A 20,873-nucleotide genomic window follows, 5' to 3' on the forward strand; every position below is an offset into this window, starting at 1 on the left:
CTAATCGCCCATGCAGCTTAGTCACAGGTTCCTGAATGCATTTCTTGTCTGTCTTGAGAGGAAAAAAATGCAAGTCACATTCAGTATTGTATTAATGACAAAATGGGGTCTGACTGAACAAGGTGTTCAGGTTTGTGCCTTTTATGTAGGTACATGCATCCACCTGGCCCCTCTGCAGGCACCGCAGTCAGGGCTCTGACTGGAGAGGAGCAGCCCCAGGGGATGCTGACTCCGGAGGAGCAGCCTTCTCCCCACTCCGTGTAGGTAAATGGAAGAAGCTACCCTGGGAAGGGAAGCGGCGAAGGTTGCCCACATTACAGGTTATGTGGTTTCTTCTCTTGTGTAATGAGTCCAGCAGATGGACAGATGGATTCCTGCGCACCATGATGAAAAAGCGCTGTACAGCGTAACTTTGATCTAAAGAAGAAAAAAAAAAGTGGTTGTGAGCTGCTAGTGTTGAATACAGCTGGGAGTGGAATAAAAAAAGTATATGCAGAGACCACCTCCAGGAAGCCTGGAAGTTAATTGTTTGGTAAGTGTGATTCTTGAAGAGTGTCGTCCCTGTCCTTTCACACTTCCCATACAATTTCACACTGCCCCAGCATTTTCACACTCCCAGGCTGCCTCTCCCACTTCTCCTAGGTTAAAGCAGCAAAGAGTGTGGAGAAAGGCGACCTTATAACTTCATGCAGGACCTTGTGCCATCCAGAGCCCTCTTGCTGTATAGTCTGTGCCAGGAAAACTGTCCTGAAACTGTGGAAAATGCCCAAAAAGATAACACAGTGAGGCAAACCACACGTCCCCAGTCCCAAGCTGTTCTGCAAAAGGGATGGGTCGTGGGAGATGGTGCTCAGCACAGGGAAGTTCTTCAGAAAGGCTGATTAACTGTTCAAACAGATGGGGGCAGAGATATTGGTGTATTTTCATTTTATTCTGTCCCTTGTAATTTCAGCATGTTGGACAGAGCCTCAAGCATTGAATGGGCACTTGACAAATATTCAGGAAATCAGTGATTTGTAGCCCTGATCACTATCAGCTTTTCCAGCATAATCTCCGGCTTGTGCATCTCCCCTGTGAAGTTGTCAACGTTTGCTCAGAGGTTGTATGGCTTGTTAGCTCTAGATGCATGTTTCTCGTTAGAGATAGAAATGCATCTTGTCTTTTCAAGGGAAGCATTAACAATTCCACTCTGCAAAATGAGGGGTTCATTTAAGTTTCTTCCAACATTCTCGTGAAAAATTGTGGCTCCTACGTAGGCATCCTCATCTGGTCTCGTTTGCACCAGAGGACACCAATTTCAGAGTGGTTTTCATCTCGGAGTGTGGTTCTTTAATGAGAAGATGCCTTTGTGTCCTACATAATCCACATAATTAGTGCATTTTGGAGTCAGCTCAGATGGGATTTTGAAAAGCTCAGTGCACAGGCTACTCTGAGGTTTAGTTATTGAGAAACTTACAGCTTGACACAGGCTAAAATGGGGAGCTTTCAATAACCTCCTACCCAATGTTGAGAGCAAAGCTTCTGATGTTGCTGGGAGTGTTTTGCAGTTTGGACCCTGTCATCTGGGCTTTCTTGGATGAGCAGTTTGCTTTTTCTTCTCAGGTTCCTGATTTTGCAGAGGGGGAATGGCGATCTTTTGTACCACAAAGCTTTTCTGAATTTTAATTAATGACTGGCATGTTTTGGTACTTGGGGAAAAAGTCTCACTTGAATTATTGCTTTGTGAGATTATTGTTTTTAGAATGGCATGTGAAGAATTTCTTCACATATATTTCATCTACTCTTGGTATCCTTCATCTTCCTTGTTCATATGTCCAAAATGTAATTACAAAATATTCCCTTAGGAAATAAAAATTCTAAGTGGACTCTTTCAAGCCATGCTTGAAATTTGGGAAGAGGGAGGGTTACTTTTGTCACTAATTTTGTTGTTTTGTTTGTACCGCAGTGGTATTTAGCAACTGCAGTTGTAGAAACCTACTACTAAATAAACACAGAAAACTTGATCCTTGCCCTTGTGGCTTTGCCATTTCAATGTACGACGGGGCATGTTTGATGAATTGAGATGGACAGATGGAGTGAGTCCTCAGAAACAGAGAGAACAATTTCTGCAGAAGCGGCAGTCGTCCAGCACGCCAGCTGCCTAACCGCTGTCAAGATTTTTGGCGAAGGAGATGTTTGAAGGAGGAGTCTGAAGGGAAGTGTGAAGGTAGCACTGCTGCTGTTCACCAGTAGCTCTTCCATCATTTGATGGAGCAGCAAGGCAGAAAGGGTAAGGCTGCTTGCTCGAGAAGATGACAAGAAAATGCCAAGGCTCTGGTGGCACAGGAGCAGGGCAGGCTAGGGGGGTGAGAAGTGTTCGAGGGGTTGGACACTGAGCTGCTGCTTGGTGCGATGGCAAAAGAGGGACCAGGGGTGTGCAGTGAAAGAAAACAGCCTGGTTAAAGCCAGGAGGTAAAATCCTCGCTGAGAGCTTGAGGCTGGACTCAAGCAGATGAGGATGGCATTTACAGAGATGAGAGGAAGTAAGCAGGAATGAAGCTGCACAAGCACTGTTTAAGTATTTTGAGGAAGAAAACCCACTCTATCACTGAATATGACCCAACTCAGATGTGCATAGTTTTCTGATTATAGTCCTAATTTTATTATAAATATAGTTGTTTGTGGTCAATTTTCTTATCCCTTTCCAATCCAGCTCACCCACCCCAAACAAATGATGGTGTAGTGTACTTCTTAACTGGCACATAATATTGTTATAAAAATGTAACCTTCTAAAAATAATAGCCATAGCATTTAGGTACAATATTCTCCAGACAGGGAGGATGCAAAAGTTCATTTTCAGATTCTGCCATATTTGGAAAAAAAAAAAAATTGAACCTTCAGGATATATTTATTGATGTCTCCTACAATTTGGGGATTTGGGATCTATATACAAAATGTGCTTTGCTGCACTTTCTTTGACTTGCCCTGTGTCTCCTTTTTTAATGATAGGCATGCTTCCAACTAAAACTCAACTTCCTGCTTTCTAATTAAAAGCAAAGGCTGAGGACAGGTAAAGCATTACGGTGAGAAGACATGTCACAGGAAAAAAAGAAAAAATAGCCATCTAGAAAAACCATCACAGTCAGATATTTATTCTCTCTTACAACCTGAGAGATATTATTAGCTGAAATATTGTTCCTGTATTTATCTAAAGGCATAATTAAGAATCATTTTGCAGACTGTGCTCTTTTGTATTTTAAATTAATTAAATAAAATATTTTTGTCTGTGCCTTTCCCCTTACAGGAAGAAAAACCTCTGGTTACTTTTAGCCAAGGTCCCAGCCTTAATAGTTATGCTATACGATGATCAATAGCCTGGTAATGAGTGAACTTTCTGCCTCCATAAGAGCTGAGAATATTACAATGGGTGTGATCACTTTAACTCAGTATTGTGAGATGATAAACTACCTTTTAATAGAACATTAACATTAATCTAAACAAGATTAGTGGAGCAAAGCATTGTACGAATAAGCTTGCTCAATTAAAACAGATGGTCTTCCATGCTGAATTCCATTATGTTAATAAAGCCTCCCTTGCATACCCACACGCTTGCGTGTGCTCATGTGAGTTCTCTTTTTCCAGTTGCAAGGAGTGTGGTACATATAAATTTGCTTAGCTTTGTGCTACAGTACTCATTTTATCATCTATTCTGAGCGCTCTTCAGAATTTCATATTTATCAAATTATTTCTGAATGATTAACACCAGATCTTTACATTTTCTTCTAATTACACGTCTGTCATCAATCTTCACTATTTCTTTTGCCCCAAGCATTTTAGAGAAGGTGGAGAGTGATACAATCCAGCAATTAGAACCGGCTGTAAGCATGATTAAGGCTGTCTAAAACCAGAGGAGGAAAAAAAAAATCTGACTGCAGCAACATTAACATGTAGTGTTAGCCAAAATTAATGATCAAACCTTGCATCCTAGCATCTTAATATTGTCTCAAGCAAAATGACTTTACATTTGGAAGGAATGCAGTTGCAGTCTAATCACTATTCCCCCCTAGACAAGATTTTACTGTTCATTACTAGAAGAAATAGAGTTTTGTTGCTTCAAGAATTTTATTATTTTTTTTCTTGGGCAGGAACTCAGCAAAATATTCACATGTATTAGGAGGCCCTGAGCTTTTCATTTAATTTTTTTTTAAATTCCTTGCGTTAAAGAAGCCTCTTAAGGAATAATTCATCTCTAATGTAATCCTTTCAGCCCAAATCAGCTAAATTAAAAGGTGGTGTAAACAGACATGATTTCACTTCTCTTCCTCACAGCCTGCCTTGCTGCTAAGATGGAAGAGAATATTTTAGTATTCTGTCTACCTAGAGCTAAGCAGACTAAATCACTGGATACTGTTTAGCCTAAGTTTTAATGCTTGGAGCTAGCAGAATGCAAGAATAGGATAAGAATTGCTGCTTTTTCTCTTTACTTATCTTGGTGTATTCTTTGCAGACTTTTCATCATCTTTTGCCCTTCATTTGCCACTTGAACACTGTCAGGAAACTGCCTAATATGAACAAATAGTGGAGGAAAACTCTGGTCAGAAGGTTGCTATATAGTTGCATACCAGCTTTGGATGCTCTAAACCTGCTAGGTCTCAGTTGGCTCTTCTTTGTTCCCTGGCAGATCATGTAGAGTTTCAAAAGATGATGTGTTGGTATTTGCTTGCTCAGTGATGTGACTTTTCAAAATGAGTACTCTTTGGCAAAGCCAAGGACCTTCATCCTTCAGTCTTCCCTTTAGATATCAGCTTGAAAATCAGACAATGGCAACAGAACCAAGATTTTCAGGGCTGTCACCACCAGACGTGGGGATGAGAGGTTGGAGAGGGCATGAAGACTTTTGTTGGCTCTTCTGTGGGATGTGGAATGGTAGGTGAATACAATTTAATAATGCCTTAGGTGATTTCCTGACATTTCTAGATATTTGACTCTGCACAGCTAAAGCTCTCTTTTAAATCAAAATTACCCAAGTGCTTTTCCTGTACCCAGGATAGAGGGGTGATGTATGGAATGGAAGTAAGCTATCATTAAAAGAATGATTGTGTGTGTGCTCTACATTTCAGGTGTGAATTATTTTGCGGGGAAACAAGCTCATGAGAGCAGGTCTGCCTGGAAGATGTCAATGTCAACTTGGTAAACAAGATTATAGGGTGAGCAGAGGCTATTAATTATTGATGGTCACTGGAAACTGGCGGATGGATATGTACACCACTGCTCAATCCACTGTGACTTAAATGTAAATGAAATTTAATGTAAAATCGTGTATGATTGACAGCTCATCAGCTATGGGCTAAAAACAGCTAATGTGCTGGTGGGAGTGTTGGCTTTTCATTTCTCAGGTTTCCGTGGCTGGCTTTTCTACAACTAGAGCCTGAGATGTCTCTAGTTTGTAACTCAGAAATATCGGCTTTCCAGTGCAGATGAACAATAAATCAGAGGAGAAAGGAGGAGGAGGTATTTTGGAAGGGAAAGACTGTTTCAGAGGATAAGCTTTCTACCTTTAAAGCTCACAGACTTTGCAAGATAAGGGTTTGCTCATGAAGAAATTTATCCATTCAGTTCCTGGTAATAGCGATTGGTACAAGTCGTCAATCATTGTCAAAAACCAGCAGTGGCACACAAGGACGAGAAGTGTGTGAAGTGAGCTGCAGAGCAATAGCTTACTGTTTTCTCTTGCACCAACTGAGCATAGCCAAACGGGATATTGGTCCTTTGCTGCTTAAGCAGCCAGAAATAACAGGGTAGACAGCTAACATATAATATCACTGCTCCATGGGGGTGTCGTGTAGCACAAATACCCAAGGAGGAGGGCTGCATAAACATATGACAGTGGTTTTAAACAAGACAGCCTGTATTTTTCTTTCTGAAACTACTAGTTGGCAGGATCTTCCCCAGATGGTTACATTCCTCCCCACTACCTTTTCATTTTACAGCTTCAGTACCTTTGGTGCTCAAGGAAATAAGTGGCTAACAAGCCAAGCAGGTAGGTGCCAGGCAGGTGTCCTGGCCATGTGCACACGCCCTGTTGCATATCTCACCTTCTTGTCCTTGTGCAGCTTTGTGACCTCATTTTCATCATGTGAGGACACAGGACACAGAATATTGGGGAGGACATTCACAGGGGAATATCCTGCAAAGCAGAAAGACTTGCCCATGGCAGCTGGGTTCAGCCAGGTTCAGCCCCAAGGGGCTCACATGCCTAAGTGCTCAGAAAATGAAAAGGTTTGGAGGTTGGCTTGAAGCAAGTTGGTCAGATAGAAATGCTGGCCATCAGGGAAAAGCAATGGCAGGAGGAAGAGGTGGTCCTAAGGGTCTGTAGTTGGAGGGGGCTGCCCCATAGCACCGCATCTGGCCATCACGCGCCTGGGCAGGAAGAGGAGGCTGGCAGTGGTTGCTCCCGACGCAAGACAGAGTGCAAAAGTTTGCTGAATTTTCTTTGATTTGTACAAACATTCAGGAAGACATGAAGATTAGCTATGCAGATGTTAATCATCTCTATTCTGGGCTTATGCTGTGGCTGGTGGGGGTTCAGTGAAGCTCGATTTCTGTCCCATCATCTGCGTAACAGCTTAGTTGTGAAAGCAGATAGCACTGGTTGGTCAGATAAGAGCGACTGCAAATGGCTTAATAGAATAATTTGCAGCATAATTAACTGACTTTTGCATGCAAGTGTGGTGAATGAACATCAACTGATGCTATGCTTGAGCATAAAAATAATCAAGGTCACGTATTTCAGCACTGAAATGTGGGATATCTTTAAAAGTCCAGGCCCGTGATGTTTTATGCATCCAAAATAAAGTTGTTAATATTTCAAAGAGTTGGAATCAGAAGGGTTTGCTGATGTTTGTATCCACTTCTGGACAGTTTTCAAAAACTGTAACATGGGTGACAGACTGTGGGCTCTTCTTAGTGTTTACATGCAAGAAAAAGAAAGTCATATTCTGTTTTGCCAACCACATTTCAAACAGTAACATGTCTCTAATACTTATGAGAAATTCTTAGACATGAGAGTAATCATAGGAATGCCCAGGGTGAGTGAGAGGAATCTTCTTCAGACAATGTGGTGGTAGTGGCTGGTACTGTTTGGTGGTGGGTTTCTTTTTCTTTTTTTTTTTTTTTTAAGTGGAAATTTGGTCCTGTTGGAGCTTCAGAGGATTTTTCATGGGTAGTTCCTCTTTTCTTTGCTGGCTTTTCTTATCTCTTTTGTTTTATTTGCCCAGTGATCTGTGTGCATTGTTCATACTGTTTGTTTTAAAGGTGAGAAAAGTCATTAAAACTGTATGGTTTTATGGACTGAATAATATCTTTCTTGTTTCTTATTTCAGCCTTTCACATGTTTTTTATTACACAAATGTAGAAGGTGGTTACTTTTAGTTAAAGCCCCAATCCCCCAAAATGTTGTTTTTAATTAATTCAGGTATAGCACCTGGTAATAGAAATGAAATTGCTAGTTGATGCAGCATTTATTGCCACGGCAAGTGTGGAACAGAAGGCGAAATTCTTCATAAAACTGTGCTAATTTCCATAATATAATATGTTATTAGGTCAATTCACTCATAGTAGTGAGGGTATTAAAAGCAAAAAAAGAAGGAAAAATTTGCTTGCAGTCTAAGTCAATAGTATGAGCCGTCCCTATACACAAATATGTGCTTTAATGGAGTCTATTCATGAAAGCAAATTTTGTAGAATATCCTGCTTTTCTGCAAAGGGAGTCTTTTTTTTCTTGTTTGGATGTTTGCTGTTGTTTGTCATTTTTTTTTCTTTGTTTTTTCTTATCACATAGCAGAGAAGTAATGTGATTAATGAACAACTTGAGTTAATTGGAAAAAACATGAGATAAAGAGATAAACAAGTGCCCATTCTTCCTCATGTTTGCATATTAGCTTAAATTCAGACATGATCCACAATGAATAATTAAATATTAAAAATTAAAGTGTGGTCATAGAAGTGCAGTATAATTAAATGCGTATGTATTCTGTGAAAAGATTTATTTTAGTAGTTAGAATAAACCTTAAGGTGTAGTTTCAGCATGTTACTAACGAAGTGTTTACATTGAGCTAGACATTACTGACAGCAGTAGCTGGCAGTCCTTACTAAGGCCTGGTTTTGAAAAAACTGCAAATGTGTGACTTTAAAGTGTTGACGTGCTACTACCAGTGTTGGAAGCAGCACATAAGAGCCAACACAGTGTCCTCTTGGGGTCAGTGCCAGCTGCTCCCTTCACATCTGTAAGAAGAGGATGAGTCTGCAGCTCAGGTTTCTTCATGACACTCTGGTACCTATCAGTAAATTAGGATAATTATATCTTTAGGCTATTGATGTCTGTATAGTTCATGAAAGAAAGGGGTATCAGGGTTGAGCAGAGCTTTCTTTGATATCATTCATCATGCTCATTTAACCTTTAAAATAAATCAGCCAGTCAATGTGTCTTTTTCAACCAATCAATAAAAAATAAAGAAATAAAAAGGCATACCTCATAGTTGACTTTTATGCCCTCTCATGGCCTGGCTTTGTGATGTCAGCTTAGAACTCTCACAACTGAGTTGAAACGAAAGGGACCAGACAGTACAATGATGAGCAGAGCTAAGAAAACTGCCCTGCCCTGGAATATGATTTTTTTTAACAGTATATCCTCTAGTAATAAACAATAAGTAGTGCATTTCAGTGTGGATTTGAAAGAAGGGAAGATATCTGTTTGGATGAGGAACTTTTGAATTAAAAGGCCGATTTTGAGCCAAAATATTTCTTACAAGTGTATTACTCCACCTCATGAGTTTGTCAGTGCGCAGACAGGGGCTCAGCACGCGGTGCTCTCTGCTTTCAGATCTTAGCAATATAGGTATCTGTGGCAAAGTTTATTTTCCATCATATTCCCAGAGATTCTGTCACAAGAGTAGGGTCATGGAGGTATTAATGAACACAGGATTTCTGCACAAGCACTTGGACCTGAGCAGCCCAGTCACTGCGTTTGGTTTGTGGGGAGGAGGGCTGCTGGTCCTCATGGCTTTTCTGTAGGACCGCTAAATGTTTTCAGCAGAGTCGATCACTTAATAGAAACGTTATGACATTTCCAGAAATAGATTTCAGTCTTTTTGTAAGATAAGAGAAAGGCTGGTTGGGTTTGTCACATCCTTTGTTTTTTACAGAATTAGTTCTGATGGATGAAGCAGCGGCAGAGAGATCTGAAGTACACAAGTGGTATTTATTTATTGCACTGTGTGTTCTTTTGTGGTGTTAGTTATTCAACCATACAAATCAAAAAGTTCCTTCTAAATCAACTTCTTTCCAGAAAGATCAAGAGTTTCATCAGGAAAAAAAAGAATCTTAAAAACCTCTCAATATGAAAGCTTCTAACTACTATATTCGTTATTGTATTACTCTTTCCCAGGGGAGAAAGGATGTTTTATTCTTCAGGCACAGTGTCTCTTCTGCTGAGAAAGTACCATCTTCGATAGCTTCTTTAAAATGTTGACACCTGACCATTGAAACTGGTTCAGCATCCCCAAAAGATTTCCTGTGGGCAGAATGGTACAATAACGAGTGAGTTTTGGCCATTGCCATGCTGGTTAACTTTAGGAGCGGTAGTCAGTTTTGTGTGTCATTTTCTTTGTGTTTTTACTGAAAGAAAGAGCAATTTCTTTGGTCTGTTCCCATTCAGGAAATCAAGTAAGTACCTGCTTGCAAAACATTGGTTTCAGTGGTACTTTTATTTTGTCTAAATATTCAGTAGAGGGCTTTCTTCAATAAAGGCCGTATGCATATTTTTGTGGGTTTGTACTATTTTTAGAACTACATGCAGCTTTCAGTTTGTAGTAAATAGCTTAGAAAAGCATCTAGATGGATAAACCAAATACAAATGTAATAGTTACAAGATCTAGTTATAATTAAAATGCAGGGGGAGAGAACACATGCAATAAATCAGAGTGTATATGAACCAGATGTTGTCTATTTTGGGCGGTGGTGGGAACTCCATGTGGCTCCAAGAGATGAGGCCAACGCTTTGTGGACAACAAAATACGCTTTTCTAACAGCATCTGCCTGCCTGTCCTGTGCCAGAATCCACCCACCTCTGTCGTTAGCTGCTCTTCATCCTAAAGGTGTCTTCCTTTTAGCCTTCTGCACTTGTATAGTTTATGCAACTTGGTAGTTGTAAAAAGCTTTAGAAATGGGGAGGAAAAAAAAATTATCGCCTGTAAGAGAGAATCTGCATAGGTAGTGGGATGCTGCCAGTGAGGAATTGCATCCTGCCTCAAAGCACTGTGCCATCACTATAACCATTTTGCAAAAACAGGTCTGTTTTAAAAGCAAAATGAGAAAAAAATCTGATATATCAAGGCTGATGCTATCTGCTCTCAGGAGCAATTTGATCATAACCCTCTTTATATCTGTCTCTTCTTCTGTCTGAAGTTCCCTACCCTAAAATGAATTTGTTCCTGAGACTACTCACAGGGGTAATCTAAACTGGTCCTCGCTATCAATGACACGTGTATAATGACATTTTACTGCTTGTCTTAGCCAGCCTGTCTGAGGAATCCTACTGCTAATTGTTGCATTATGAGCTGCCCGCAGCCCCAGGAGACAAGGCAGCACCGGGGCTGCAGCACCGTGGGATGGGCTCGTACCTGGCGGTACGTCCCTGCTCCCTGCTGTCCCCTCCAAAATGCCCGGCGAAACACGGGGCAAGGTGGGCTCTGCCCCACTGCTCTGCAAACCAGCTGCTACCGGCAGGGGGTAAAATGCAAATTTTACTGCAGCAAGACAATGTTTTCCTTTTGGATTCTGGGTTTTGTGTGCTTTTGGAAAGCATTTGGCAGCCACAGCAAGTATGTTTACAAAAAGAGCAGAACTGGTAAAGTTCAGGTTCGTGTTTGGATTCAGCCCCAGCAAACTGAAGCTGAAGCTGTGCCAGACGTTTGAAGCTGCCAGACGACAGTTCATCTCAAACAGAAAGCTGAAGAGGGGGAAAGAAATTTGTCAAATGTATTCCATGTGGAATTTCAGGCAATTTAATTTGATTCACTACACTCTGAAATGTCTTGGACTTCCCTATTGTTTCTTTACTTTAACACTAAATTTGATACCTTCTGGGATCGGCAGTGCTTTGTGCTGCATTTGTCACGTCCTCTAATTTACTGTCTTTAGTCTCTCTTTGTTTTAATTGAGGATGGCGAGCCCTGCCAAAAGCACTCTGTTAACTTTAAGGTCGTTTGAGTCCTGAGGTCATTCTTCAGGGGAGGGCAGTGCTGCCTTTCGGGTGGGGACCGCTGCAGTAAGAAGGGATAAAAGGGGTAAATATGAAGAGGGAGAGGAAAGATGATGATAAACCTCATCTGCATGCCTCCATCCGAAACACCAGCAGCTGAGCCCTGTGGCTGCAGCTACACAGACGTCAGGACATGGCCACTGCAGGGTGGGCACTTGGCCAGTGACCAACATGGGAAAGCGTGGAGCTGTGTATGATTGTGGTGTCTCTTCTGCCGTGAATTTCCTTCTCCGTGGGTGAATTTCCCGTGAAGTCAGTGGGCACTGCAGCCTGGCCCCAGGGCAGGAGCATCACAGCTCTCTGCAGTAGTGCAGCCCCTCCGTCTCTCGACGTGCCCAGTATTTATTACCTGCTGAAATGCAGCTCCAGCATCACGGCCACTTCTTTGGCTCCCTCCGACCAAGTGCCAGAAACAGAACCCAGAGCCTCTGAATCTGTAAATAAAGCTGCCTGAATTTGTTCAAATGTCAAAGCAGTGGAGCACACCGAGTACCACCAGTGTTTGAGTCCATATAATATTAATTTCTCTTGAAACCTGAACACTTGTGTAGGCTACAGCTGAAGGAAAGGACTGTTGCTGGTTTTGTACAGACAGACAAGCAGAGGTGCACAGGCTGCAGGTGAAATATAGCCTTTATTCTTACAGATAAAAAAAAATATATATATAAAAATCCAATTCTAATATTCTTGCCTGAAACATCTAATTTGCTATATTGTGATTGGCCTTCCTGGATGAGTGCACTTTTGCTCCTGAGCCAGGCTCAGGAAGATGAGAACAGTCAAGCCCAAAGTTGTCATTGTTTACACGCAAGCCAAGTCAGTGAGGAGTTCAGTGTCTTTACTGGTACGTCTGATTTTTTTTTTTTTTCCTGACATGTGCAGCCTCTGTTTCTAGGAGTTGAGAGTTTGTTTGCTTTTGAAGAGCAGGAGAAGAGAAGAGCCGGAGGCTATCTGACACAGCTGCGGTCAGAGCATCTCTTTCAACTTCTCTTCCTAGGCTGCGAATGCCTGTGTTCACATTTTTTTCTCCCTGAAATTTTCCTTCAGCTCCCTGTGTGTTTCAAATACCATTCTGACAAGTTGAAATAAGATAGATCTGGGACAGAGGAAGAATCCCTGGAGGTGCGGGGCTGTTATCGGTGGGGCAGGTGGGAGCTGGCGCGGACGGCTACAGTGGTGCAGATGTTGTGCGTGCTCACCTGCCTCCCACCACTGCTCCACACCGTGGATGTTTCTGATAGTGGCAGGGCTGGGGCTCTCTGCCCTGCCCAGGATTGTTTAGGGGAAGGTGCTTGGTGCAGCACACCCCAGGTTTCCCTCAGTCCCATCCACCCTATAGCTTCTCACGGTGATGCTCCTGCATGGGAGGGTGGGCGAGCAGATGCTTTAGCCTAGAGGTTGCCCTGCGATTACATAGGATCCTCCCTTTATAATTATTGCATTAGTCTGCTATCAAATCTGTAGCTTTTCCTCAAGAAACATGTAGTGAGGCTTAAAATCTTTTCCCATGTAGGTAGTTGGACAAACATGGGAGTGTTGTGAAAATAATTAGCGCTATGGGTAAAACCTCCAGATAAAGTGCCCTGGGATTTACGTACTCAGTGCTGTGGTAATAATAATTAAAATGCATACTACTGCAGGTAACTCCCACAACTTGCACTTTGCTCTGAAGCTGAGAAACTCATTGATTAATCCATGGGGTCAATCAGTCCATCTTGTTTGGAGAGTTAATCAGAGAGCCTCTGCAACAGGACCAACACTGAAATAGGTTTGTTTACTGCTGCTTAATCAGAGAACCCAAACTCTCCTGTAGAGTGGTGAGAGGTTTGTTTCTACTTAGCCTTTAATTGCAAAATGATCTCATTAGTGCCATCGTGAATCTCGGTACTATCCTACAGATGCATGGAATTTAAAGAGCAAAGAGTAAAGATGGTTGTCTATAAAAAGTTAACATTTGACAGGAAGCGCCATGCAGTTGATATGATCAAAATTTGCTGAACCGGGGTTGTCTTTATTTTCATTTTTATTAAAAGCTACATCTACTCAGCCCAATGGCTTTTGGTCTATCTTACTATTAAGAACAGAGGAGGACTGCCGTAATGAAACTATGTCAGGGTTTTTAGCCAAGGATAAAGGTGTCTATCGAGAACAGGAATGGAAGCCAACGTACTTACTGTGGCATTCACCACAAAAAGGGGTAATCCTCTGAGTTATCCCAGCTCAGGGTGCTGCTTTGCCCTTCCCACACAAGGGAATTCAGACCATATATGTGTCCTTCTTACTGGCGTCCTTCTTACTGGCCTCTGGCTCATTTATTATTTATTCATTTTTGAAATGTCTCAGTAGGGCAGAGGGAGAGTGACAGGATCTCAAATGGGCAAGGAAATCCCAGGCAAAGCAATTGTTGCCAAAATAGGTGCTAGAAAACCAGAGGCGAGGTTGCACACCCAGGGTAAAGTACTGAGCATAAAAATGTGGAAAGCAGCAAATGTCTCTAACATGGAGTGCTAATAGATGGAGGTTCGTGTTCCTGTACTGGGAAAAGACTCAGATTTGAGTTCCACATCATGCAAATCCAATACGAACTCGCTGCCTTTTGAAAGCTGGGTAGCATCTCTGCCTTTGTGGTAAGCTTCTGGCTTGGATTTAGAAGACTGGGGATCAAATGACTCCTCCCAGCCCAATTCTAAATATCAGGAAGAGAATAGATGGTAATATTCCCTTTACTAATACTGGTTCCTAATCAGATAAAAATAAGTGACAGTGTAGGAAGAATCCCTCTACTAACTGCCAGAACATGTCGATTTATCAAATTTTTTCCGCTGTTGCTCTTTTTTGAGCTAGCCTCAGAGCTGACAGTGTGTGTTTTACAGTGCAGCAAGGTAGATTGATTGATCCTAAATAGAAAAGCCTTTGGGGTCTCGAGATGATGTTTTAGCTGCAGAAAAAAAAAAAACTGAATAAAGCATGTTAATGTAGAGAAAGAAGCCTGCTTTAATTGGACCAACTCCTGGCTTGCTGAAAATTAATGGCTGGCTGGCTGTTGCCACAGTGATTCATCTTTTCTATCATGTTCTGCAGTCCTTCTCTCCAGGGGGTCTGTACTCCCCTCCAATTCCAATACCAAAAGTGAAATACACTTTTTTTTCCCCTCTTAAAAACATATTTTAGTTGAATTGGCTTCAAGTAAATGAAAAATAGCACTGGTGGGAATATGAAGGAGGCAGGCAGTGTCTGGGATTTGGGTTTTGTTTACTGTAGGGCTGGTTTTGTTTTGTTTGAATGGGATTTAGATCTTTTTTTAATGTACTCAACTCCTCATTGCTACTGGCTGACTGTACAGGTGACAGAATGACTTTCTAAAGGATCCCGATTTCAGTGTGTTGAAACGTATTGTTCCTATTTCTTTTCATCAGGCCATAGAAACAGAAACCGTGTGTAAGCAAGAGCTGCTAAAACTGAATATAAAGCTGGAAAAGGCACTGAAAGCATTTAGGTGGCTCTGGAAATGAAAAGATGACTTTTCTGTACAGTTCTACCAAGCCCACAGTTTTGTTTTGCTTTGTTTTCAGTAAATTACTGTTCATGAACAAGGCTTGCAGTTTTCCCCATAAAACCTGTTGGAGGCAGTACTGGCTGTGTGAGGGCACAACATGAACTTGAACACGAGGTAGTTAGAAGTTTACTAATGTGTGCCCAAATCCTGTATAGATCATTTGATCGTGGAGGGGGTTGAGCTTTGGAATTTAAAGTGGGGAAATTCAAAATATATTTTTTAATGTAAAATACTTTCATGTGCCTTTTCGAATTTATCTTATTGTTGCTGGAGATAGATTTCTCCTCATTGGCTGCTGCAGAGGTGTTACCGGTTGACTAGCGCATGGAGTCACTTCTAACACAAATGCAAGAGGTTGGAAATGCCAGGATTTTTGTATTATTGCATATTCAGTATAGGATGATTCACTGTAACTTAAGATTACAAGAAGATAAATAAAGAAAGATCTTGTTTAATGTAATTACATATGGTAAATTGTTATGGTGATTTATTGTTATTCCAGTAAGGCAAATATTAGAAGTCATAGCTCAGAGATAATAAATAATCTTCAGAAAATTGGTTGTGATGTTTAACATTGACCTGAGATATGGAAAACAGGTAAAATTGCAGCAGGTTTCTGTACTGCAAGAAAGTAGCATAAAGAAAATGCTAAATCATGCTAAACATTTTCAGCAGCTGATACATGTTGGGCAGTTCATTAATTCTGCTAAGTCATTCATTATTTTTGTTTTTTACTCTGCGAACCCTTAAAGAATAATCAATGCTTTATGAAGGGTATGGATACGCACACTTTTTATACACATTTGTATACCAACCAACATACATCCATTTATTTCCAACATTTTTCTGTATCAAAGCATTTTCTTAAACTGTATACTCTTAAACGTGATCACTAGGGATATGTTTATTAGACTCTGAAGTAGCTTTTTGAATAGCTGTTTTTACCTTTTACCAGTAAAGTTGGGTTTTCCCACAGTACTATAAATATTAAATAAAGACACTAAGAGTTTATTAGTGTAATATTTTTTATGGGGATGTGGTTGAAAATGTAACCTATAAAATTAGTAATGGCAGGTTGAAAATTATACATTATTTCTATCAGGTTTTACAGCTATCATTTTTTCCTGTTTTTGCCTTGTTTTTCTTGTACAGAAGGAGAAGAGCTCTGAGTATTTTATTAACTGCAAAGCAAATCTAGTTGTGCTTTGTATGATAATATTGGATTAACTGTATGCAGGAGTGCGACAGAAATAGCACTCAGGACTTATATGTTGCATTGCTTGTAAGTGGAATGGCTCAAATTAGGTTTTGTTTCCACAAAACACTGAAACAGCAACATTTCCAAGTTCTTTCGCAGTGGTTGAAAAGCCCGCTGTACCTGTATGTATTTGTTCTTTTAGTACAAGAGAAACAGGATCCTTTTGTCTTCCTCTCAGCATTAGACTTTTGTACATAAAATATTTCGGTTCCAGAATTCCACCAAGCATTTATGTTTCTCTGTAGGACTCTGCTTTATTGAACAATTTCAGTAATAAGCTGTGTGACATTTCTTAATTTTTTAACCCAGTGCTAATTTGGAAATTTGCTTTTTGAAGTGCCTGTAAAAGTCCATTTTCCCATTTAAAATTTTTCTCTCTTATATTTGGTCAGCCTATGTATGGGTGATTGAGGCAGTGCAGTCTAACAGTTTGAATAAGAAACTATGAGCCTGAATTTGAGCTCCCATCTTTGCTGTGGGTTCCAGTGTGGCCAGGGAGAATTCTTTTGACTGCAGTTTGTTCCCACTGATGTAAAAGAATTTCCTCACAGAATCATGGAGGGGCTGTATGAGCATAAGGTAAGATGCCTCGAAAATGTGTCCATGTAAAAGTTTATATTACATACTTATTTTCTCAAATAAACGAAACTTTCCAATGACACGCAGCGCTCTTCATTTAGCATTAGCACTTAATGGAGAAATCAGTTTGCGAGCATGCAATGGGCTCATAGGATTCTGAGGAATATGCAGGTATTTTTGCTTAACTGAGTGGTTTCCTCCCTGTTCATAGACAACAGGTTCCTGTCCCCTAAGAAGTTCTTTTCTGTTTTGTTTTGTTTTTATTTTTGATGTGGTGACACACCAGCAAATGCTGACCAGGGCTGCTGCCAGCCCCATGCAGGTGATGAGTGCTGGTGTGTGGGAGCGTTGGGCTGGAAGTGCCAGGGCAGGAAAAGAAGCCATTTGCTAGACATCACATGAAAGGGATGTTTTTGTCTCAGGACTCTGCAGTTTACTCAGACATCCAAAATTTCCAAAGGTCGTGGTTAAGCCATCCCCATATTAGAGGTGTTTGTGAGGGTGGGCTTGGCAGTGCAGGTTCATCACAAGCACACCAGGCATACAGGAAGCTGCTCAAAAAACACGACCTGAGGAAGAGAAAGGATCCTACTATAAATAGGGGTATGTATTTGCTGCTTTGAAGTTCATCAGGAACAAAACAACTTTGCAGTGCTAATACTTGAAACCATGGTGAAAACGGAGTCCCAAAGGGACCTGTATCCTGAACCGTGGGCTGATGGCATGCCAGGGGGTATATCCTAATAAATGTTATCCTTCTAGCTCTTGCAGCACTGTGTAGCTTGCCAAAGGGGGCACTTTTTAATGGACTAGGAGAAGTTAAAGGAGAATCCAGAAGGATAAGGCTTAAAGTGAACTCTTTGGTTTATACCATTTATAGTCTTATTAAATTCAATATATTTCTCAGACATTTGGAGGGCAAGGAGGTTCAGTGTATTCGTACATCTTTCAAGATCCTTACTTGATCATTTGACTCTGTCCAGCTAGCTTAACAAGCTAAATAATAAAAGAGAACAATGCAAAACTTGTTGAATTTTTTTTTTACCCTGTGTCTTTTTTGAAGAAAGATACCATTTTTTTCCTTAGATGCCCAGCAGTTTGCTGCAGACTCCTGCAGTTTCTCTGTCCATCACTCAATACCTATTTCAGCATATCAAATTGTTGTATTTCCTCCTTTCATAGAGAAGCAATTAAAAATGATGAGGGTAAAGGGTTAAACCTAAAAGCCTGCTAATGAGGGTGCCTTCTTGGTTTTCTTTTCATCAGGCATTTGATGCTGTTTTCAGCATAAGCTTTCGATAAGCATCACTGAACATTTTTCCAGAGTATATTAAAAAAAAGTTTTCTTTTTTTTTTTTTACCATCCTGTAAAAATGATAGATGTGTGGCTCTGCTGTTTATCTGAAATCCTAATTACTGATGCTCCAGCTTTTGAATGTTAAATTCATATAGTGTTCTTTAGACTTCAAACTGGTCAAAGAAAGATGGATTTGTGTCCACGGAGAGATCTAAGTCTGGTAAACAGAGCCAATGTTTGTTTATTTATTAAATTATTTTAAAGTCAAGAGTTGCATCAACTGCAAATTGCATAGATTTACAGCTTTCTAAAGGAATTTTAAAAAAATGATTTTCTGCCATTGAATGAAATTTTAGTTTCTGTCTTGATGAGAGCATAGAGTAGAGGTGAGGTGGAATTCGAAAATATGGAAGACACCTCCTTTTCTTGAGTCATGGTATTTAGTACAGAACAACAATGTGATTTTTTTCCAAATATATACACAAATATTTGAAAAAAATATTAAATATGTGTATATGTGATTCTATATGTATATACATAGAAAAATATGTGTGTGTGTATATACATATAAAAACTGATTCCTAGTAGTCACGTAACATTCCAAAGAATCATTTTCACAGGGAAACAAGGAGAACGAGCATAGGATTACTAATGGCAGTCCTTGCAACCATGTGGTGAAAATGTGAGCAGTTCATCTGTACTGCTTCTGTGCTGTGTACAAATGGTGCCTAGAGCAATAGCAACAGCGGTACCCAACAGCAGCTCAGCGTGGTGGTCCCTAATATTCAGGCCCTGATGAGTTTCTGAATTGTCTTCCCTCTGTGGTTGAAGTGATCTGCAAAGTTGAGCTCTCTTATTAGTAGTGGCTGCAGGAGAACATTTGCATTGAGATCTGTTTGTGGACGTCCCCCACAGATGCCTTGCCTCAAACTGAGGGAAAGCAGAGGACTTAGCTGGATGATTAGCAATTTTTGAGGCATTTATTGTACTCCCTTACACAAGACAATGAGTGAGTGTGTGTTTTGCAGTATGCCCTGGGAGTGAGGCAGGGTCTTTACTGGTGGAATAGAGGAAGTTTTTATGTGAATTTAGTATTGAGTTTAGTACATCACCTGGCAGTCACAGGGGTCTGCATTCAGCAGTTAAATGAAGATATTGGGTGAAACTAATGTACGGTGGGATTTTCTGAGAGCCATATCTAGTTTTCATTGTTGTGAGAGATGCTTTGGAGTTCAGTGGTGGTGTCCTTGGCAGCTGCCGAAGGTGTGTCCACCCATGGCCACAGCAGACGCGGGGCCTAGGCAGTGAGAGCAGCAGCACCCACAGGGGTGCAGCAGGGGATCGGCCTGGGCTTTCTGCACTTTGATTTACTGAAGCAGTTTTTTCTGACATGAGATCGTGTATCATCTAATTGAGAACATAAATTGCTGCCTGTCATGGTGCATCGATTAGTCAAAAACTTGTCACAAAAGTGTTGGTGCATTTCATCACAGAGAGTTTGAACTGTAGCAGTGTTGAGCTCTTACCTGGCTTTGGTAGTATCAGCGATGCCTAGGATAGCACCATGGGACATGCCACCTCTCCTGGCCTGGTTTTGAGACACTTCCATACTGCCACGTGTGTCCCCAGAGTCCCTCCATGCAGCTCATGGGGTGCGACTTGGGTGAGCCAGGGCCTATTTGCTGTTGTCCAGGCCGGGGCCTATTTGCTGTCATGCAGGCCGTCATGCGAGGTGCAGTCACCAGCAGAGACTAAGTGTTATAGAATTCCTATGTCCCTGAAAGCTTCCTGTGCTTGCAGTTCCTAAGGGCTCTTCGGAGGAGCTGGCTGTGTCTGATTTATTGCCGAGCATTCATCTACGTGTGCTACCTGGGAAGAGCAATGTGGAGCAGACATGTTGCTTGTTTAAAAAATTAAACTTAATTTCTCTCAGGATTTTCTCTGTCTCTAGTCAAGTTTGTTTTAAACTAATGGAAGTAATTAGCAAGTCACAGAGGGACTTTGTCTAAGAGGTAGCCATTTTTAGATAATGGAGCATAAAAGTCGACACAGTGACATATGACACCAGAGCAGCATATTGGAGCAATGCGCTGTGTCTTAAGCAGATGTTTAAGTACTTTGAGTCCTGAAATCACTACATACACGTATAGGAAGGGATTTATTTTATTTTTTTCTCTCAGACTACTAGTACACTGTAGGGCTTTCTTTTAATCTCAATAAAATCAAAGAAAGCTCTGAATTGTTTTTAATGTGCGGTCATTATCACTCCTTTCTCTCTTCTTCAAATGTCTTTTCGTATATGATATGTTGGTACTTCAGGAGGTATAGATAGAAGTCGCTTTTTTGCACTGCCATTATATAGCAGAAGAGTGCAATAATACGCCAGTTGATGTACCTTCTTTCTAATAATGCTGATGGCATGGAGCTGAAAATAAATAACGCTTTAGCAGCAAAGCACTCAATGTGTTCGCACATATTTGTTATAGCTGTGAATGCAAGGGAGATTTGCGGAAGTTCCTGATAGATGAAGTGCAGCAGGGTGGTCTCAAGGGGTGGTGAGACCTTCCCTGCTGGTACCAGCCACCTCGTGGGTCTCTGAGGCCATCACAGCTGCTCGAGGCGTCCACTGCCGGTTCTTGCAGCTGCCAGTGACTGTGTGTGTTTAACCTCATTTAGTGCTTTCATGAGTTGCTATATTTCAGGCTAGTCTAAAACTAAATGGAGGCAATGGACAGGCTTGTTGGCTATGTTTTTACTGTTAGAGTGAGTGCCGGCACAAGTCTGAGCACTGGCCTGGGATTGTCCCTATGGTCAGGTCAATGATAGCACAGCAGAGTTTTGGAGTTAACGTGGTCCATGCGTTATTCCCAGTAGATGATTTAGA

The 20,873-nt window shown here is 41.0% G+C and overlaps 1 protein-coding gene across 5 annotated transcripts in view; it reads left to right on the forward strand.

Moving 5' to 3' along the window:
* The window catches only part of CDH4 (cadherin 4), a 657,011-nt gene that overhangs the window by 457,518 nt on the left and 178,620 nt on the right, over positions 1 to 20,873 (forward strand). Inside the window, exon 1 of one of the 5 annotated variants that reach the window (XM_040575640.1) lies at positions 5,168 to 5,186. The exons of the other annotated variants lie outside the window; for them this stretch is intronic. The gene's annotated coding sequence lies outside the window, so the exon portion shown is untranslated. Of the gene's footprint in view, positions 1 to 5,167; positions 5,187 to 20,873 lie in introns of those variants that run through there. 5 annotated transcript variants of the gene reach the window in all.

The sequence above is a fragment of the Cygnus olor genome, chromosome 16, assembly GCF_009769625.2.
Source record: "Cygnus olor isolate bCygOlo1 chromosome 16, bCygOlo1.pri.v2, whole genome shotgun sequence".
NCBI lineage: Eukaryota > Metazoa > Chordata > Aves > Anseriformes > Anatidae > Cygnus > Cygnus olor.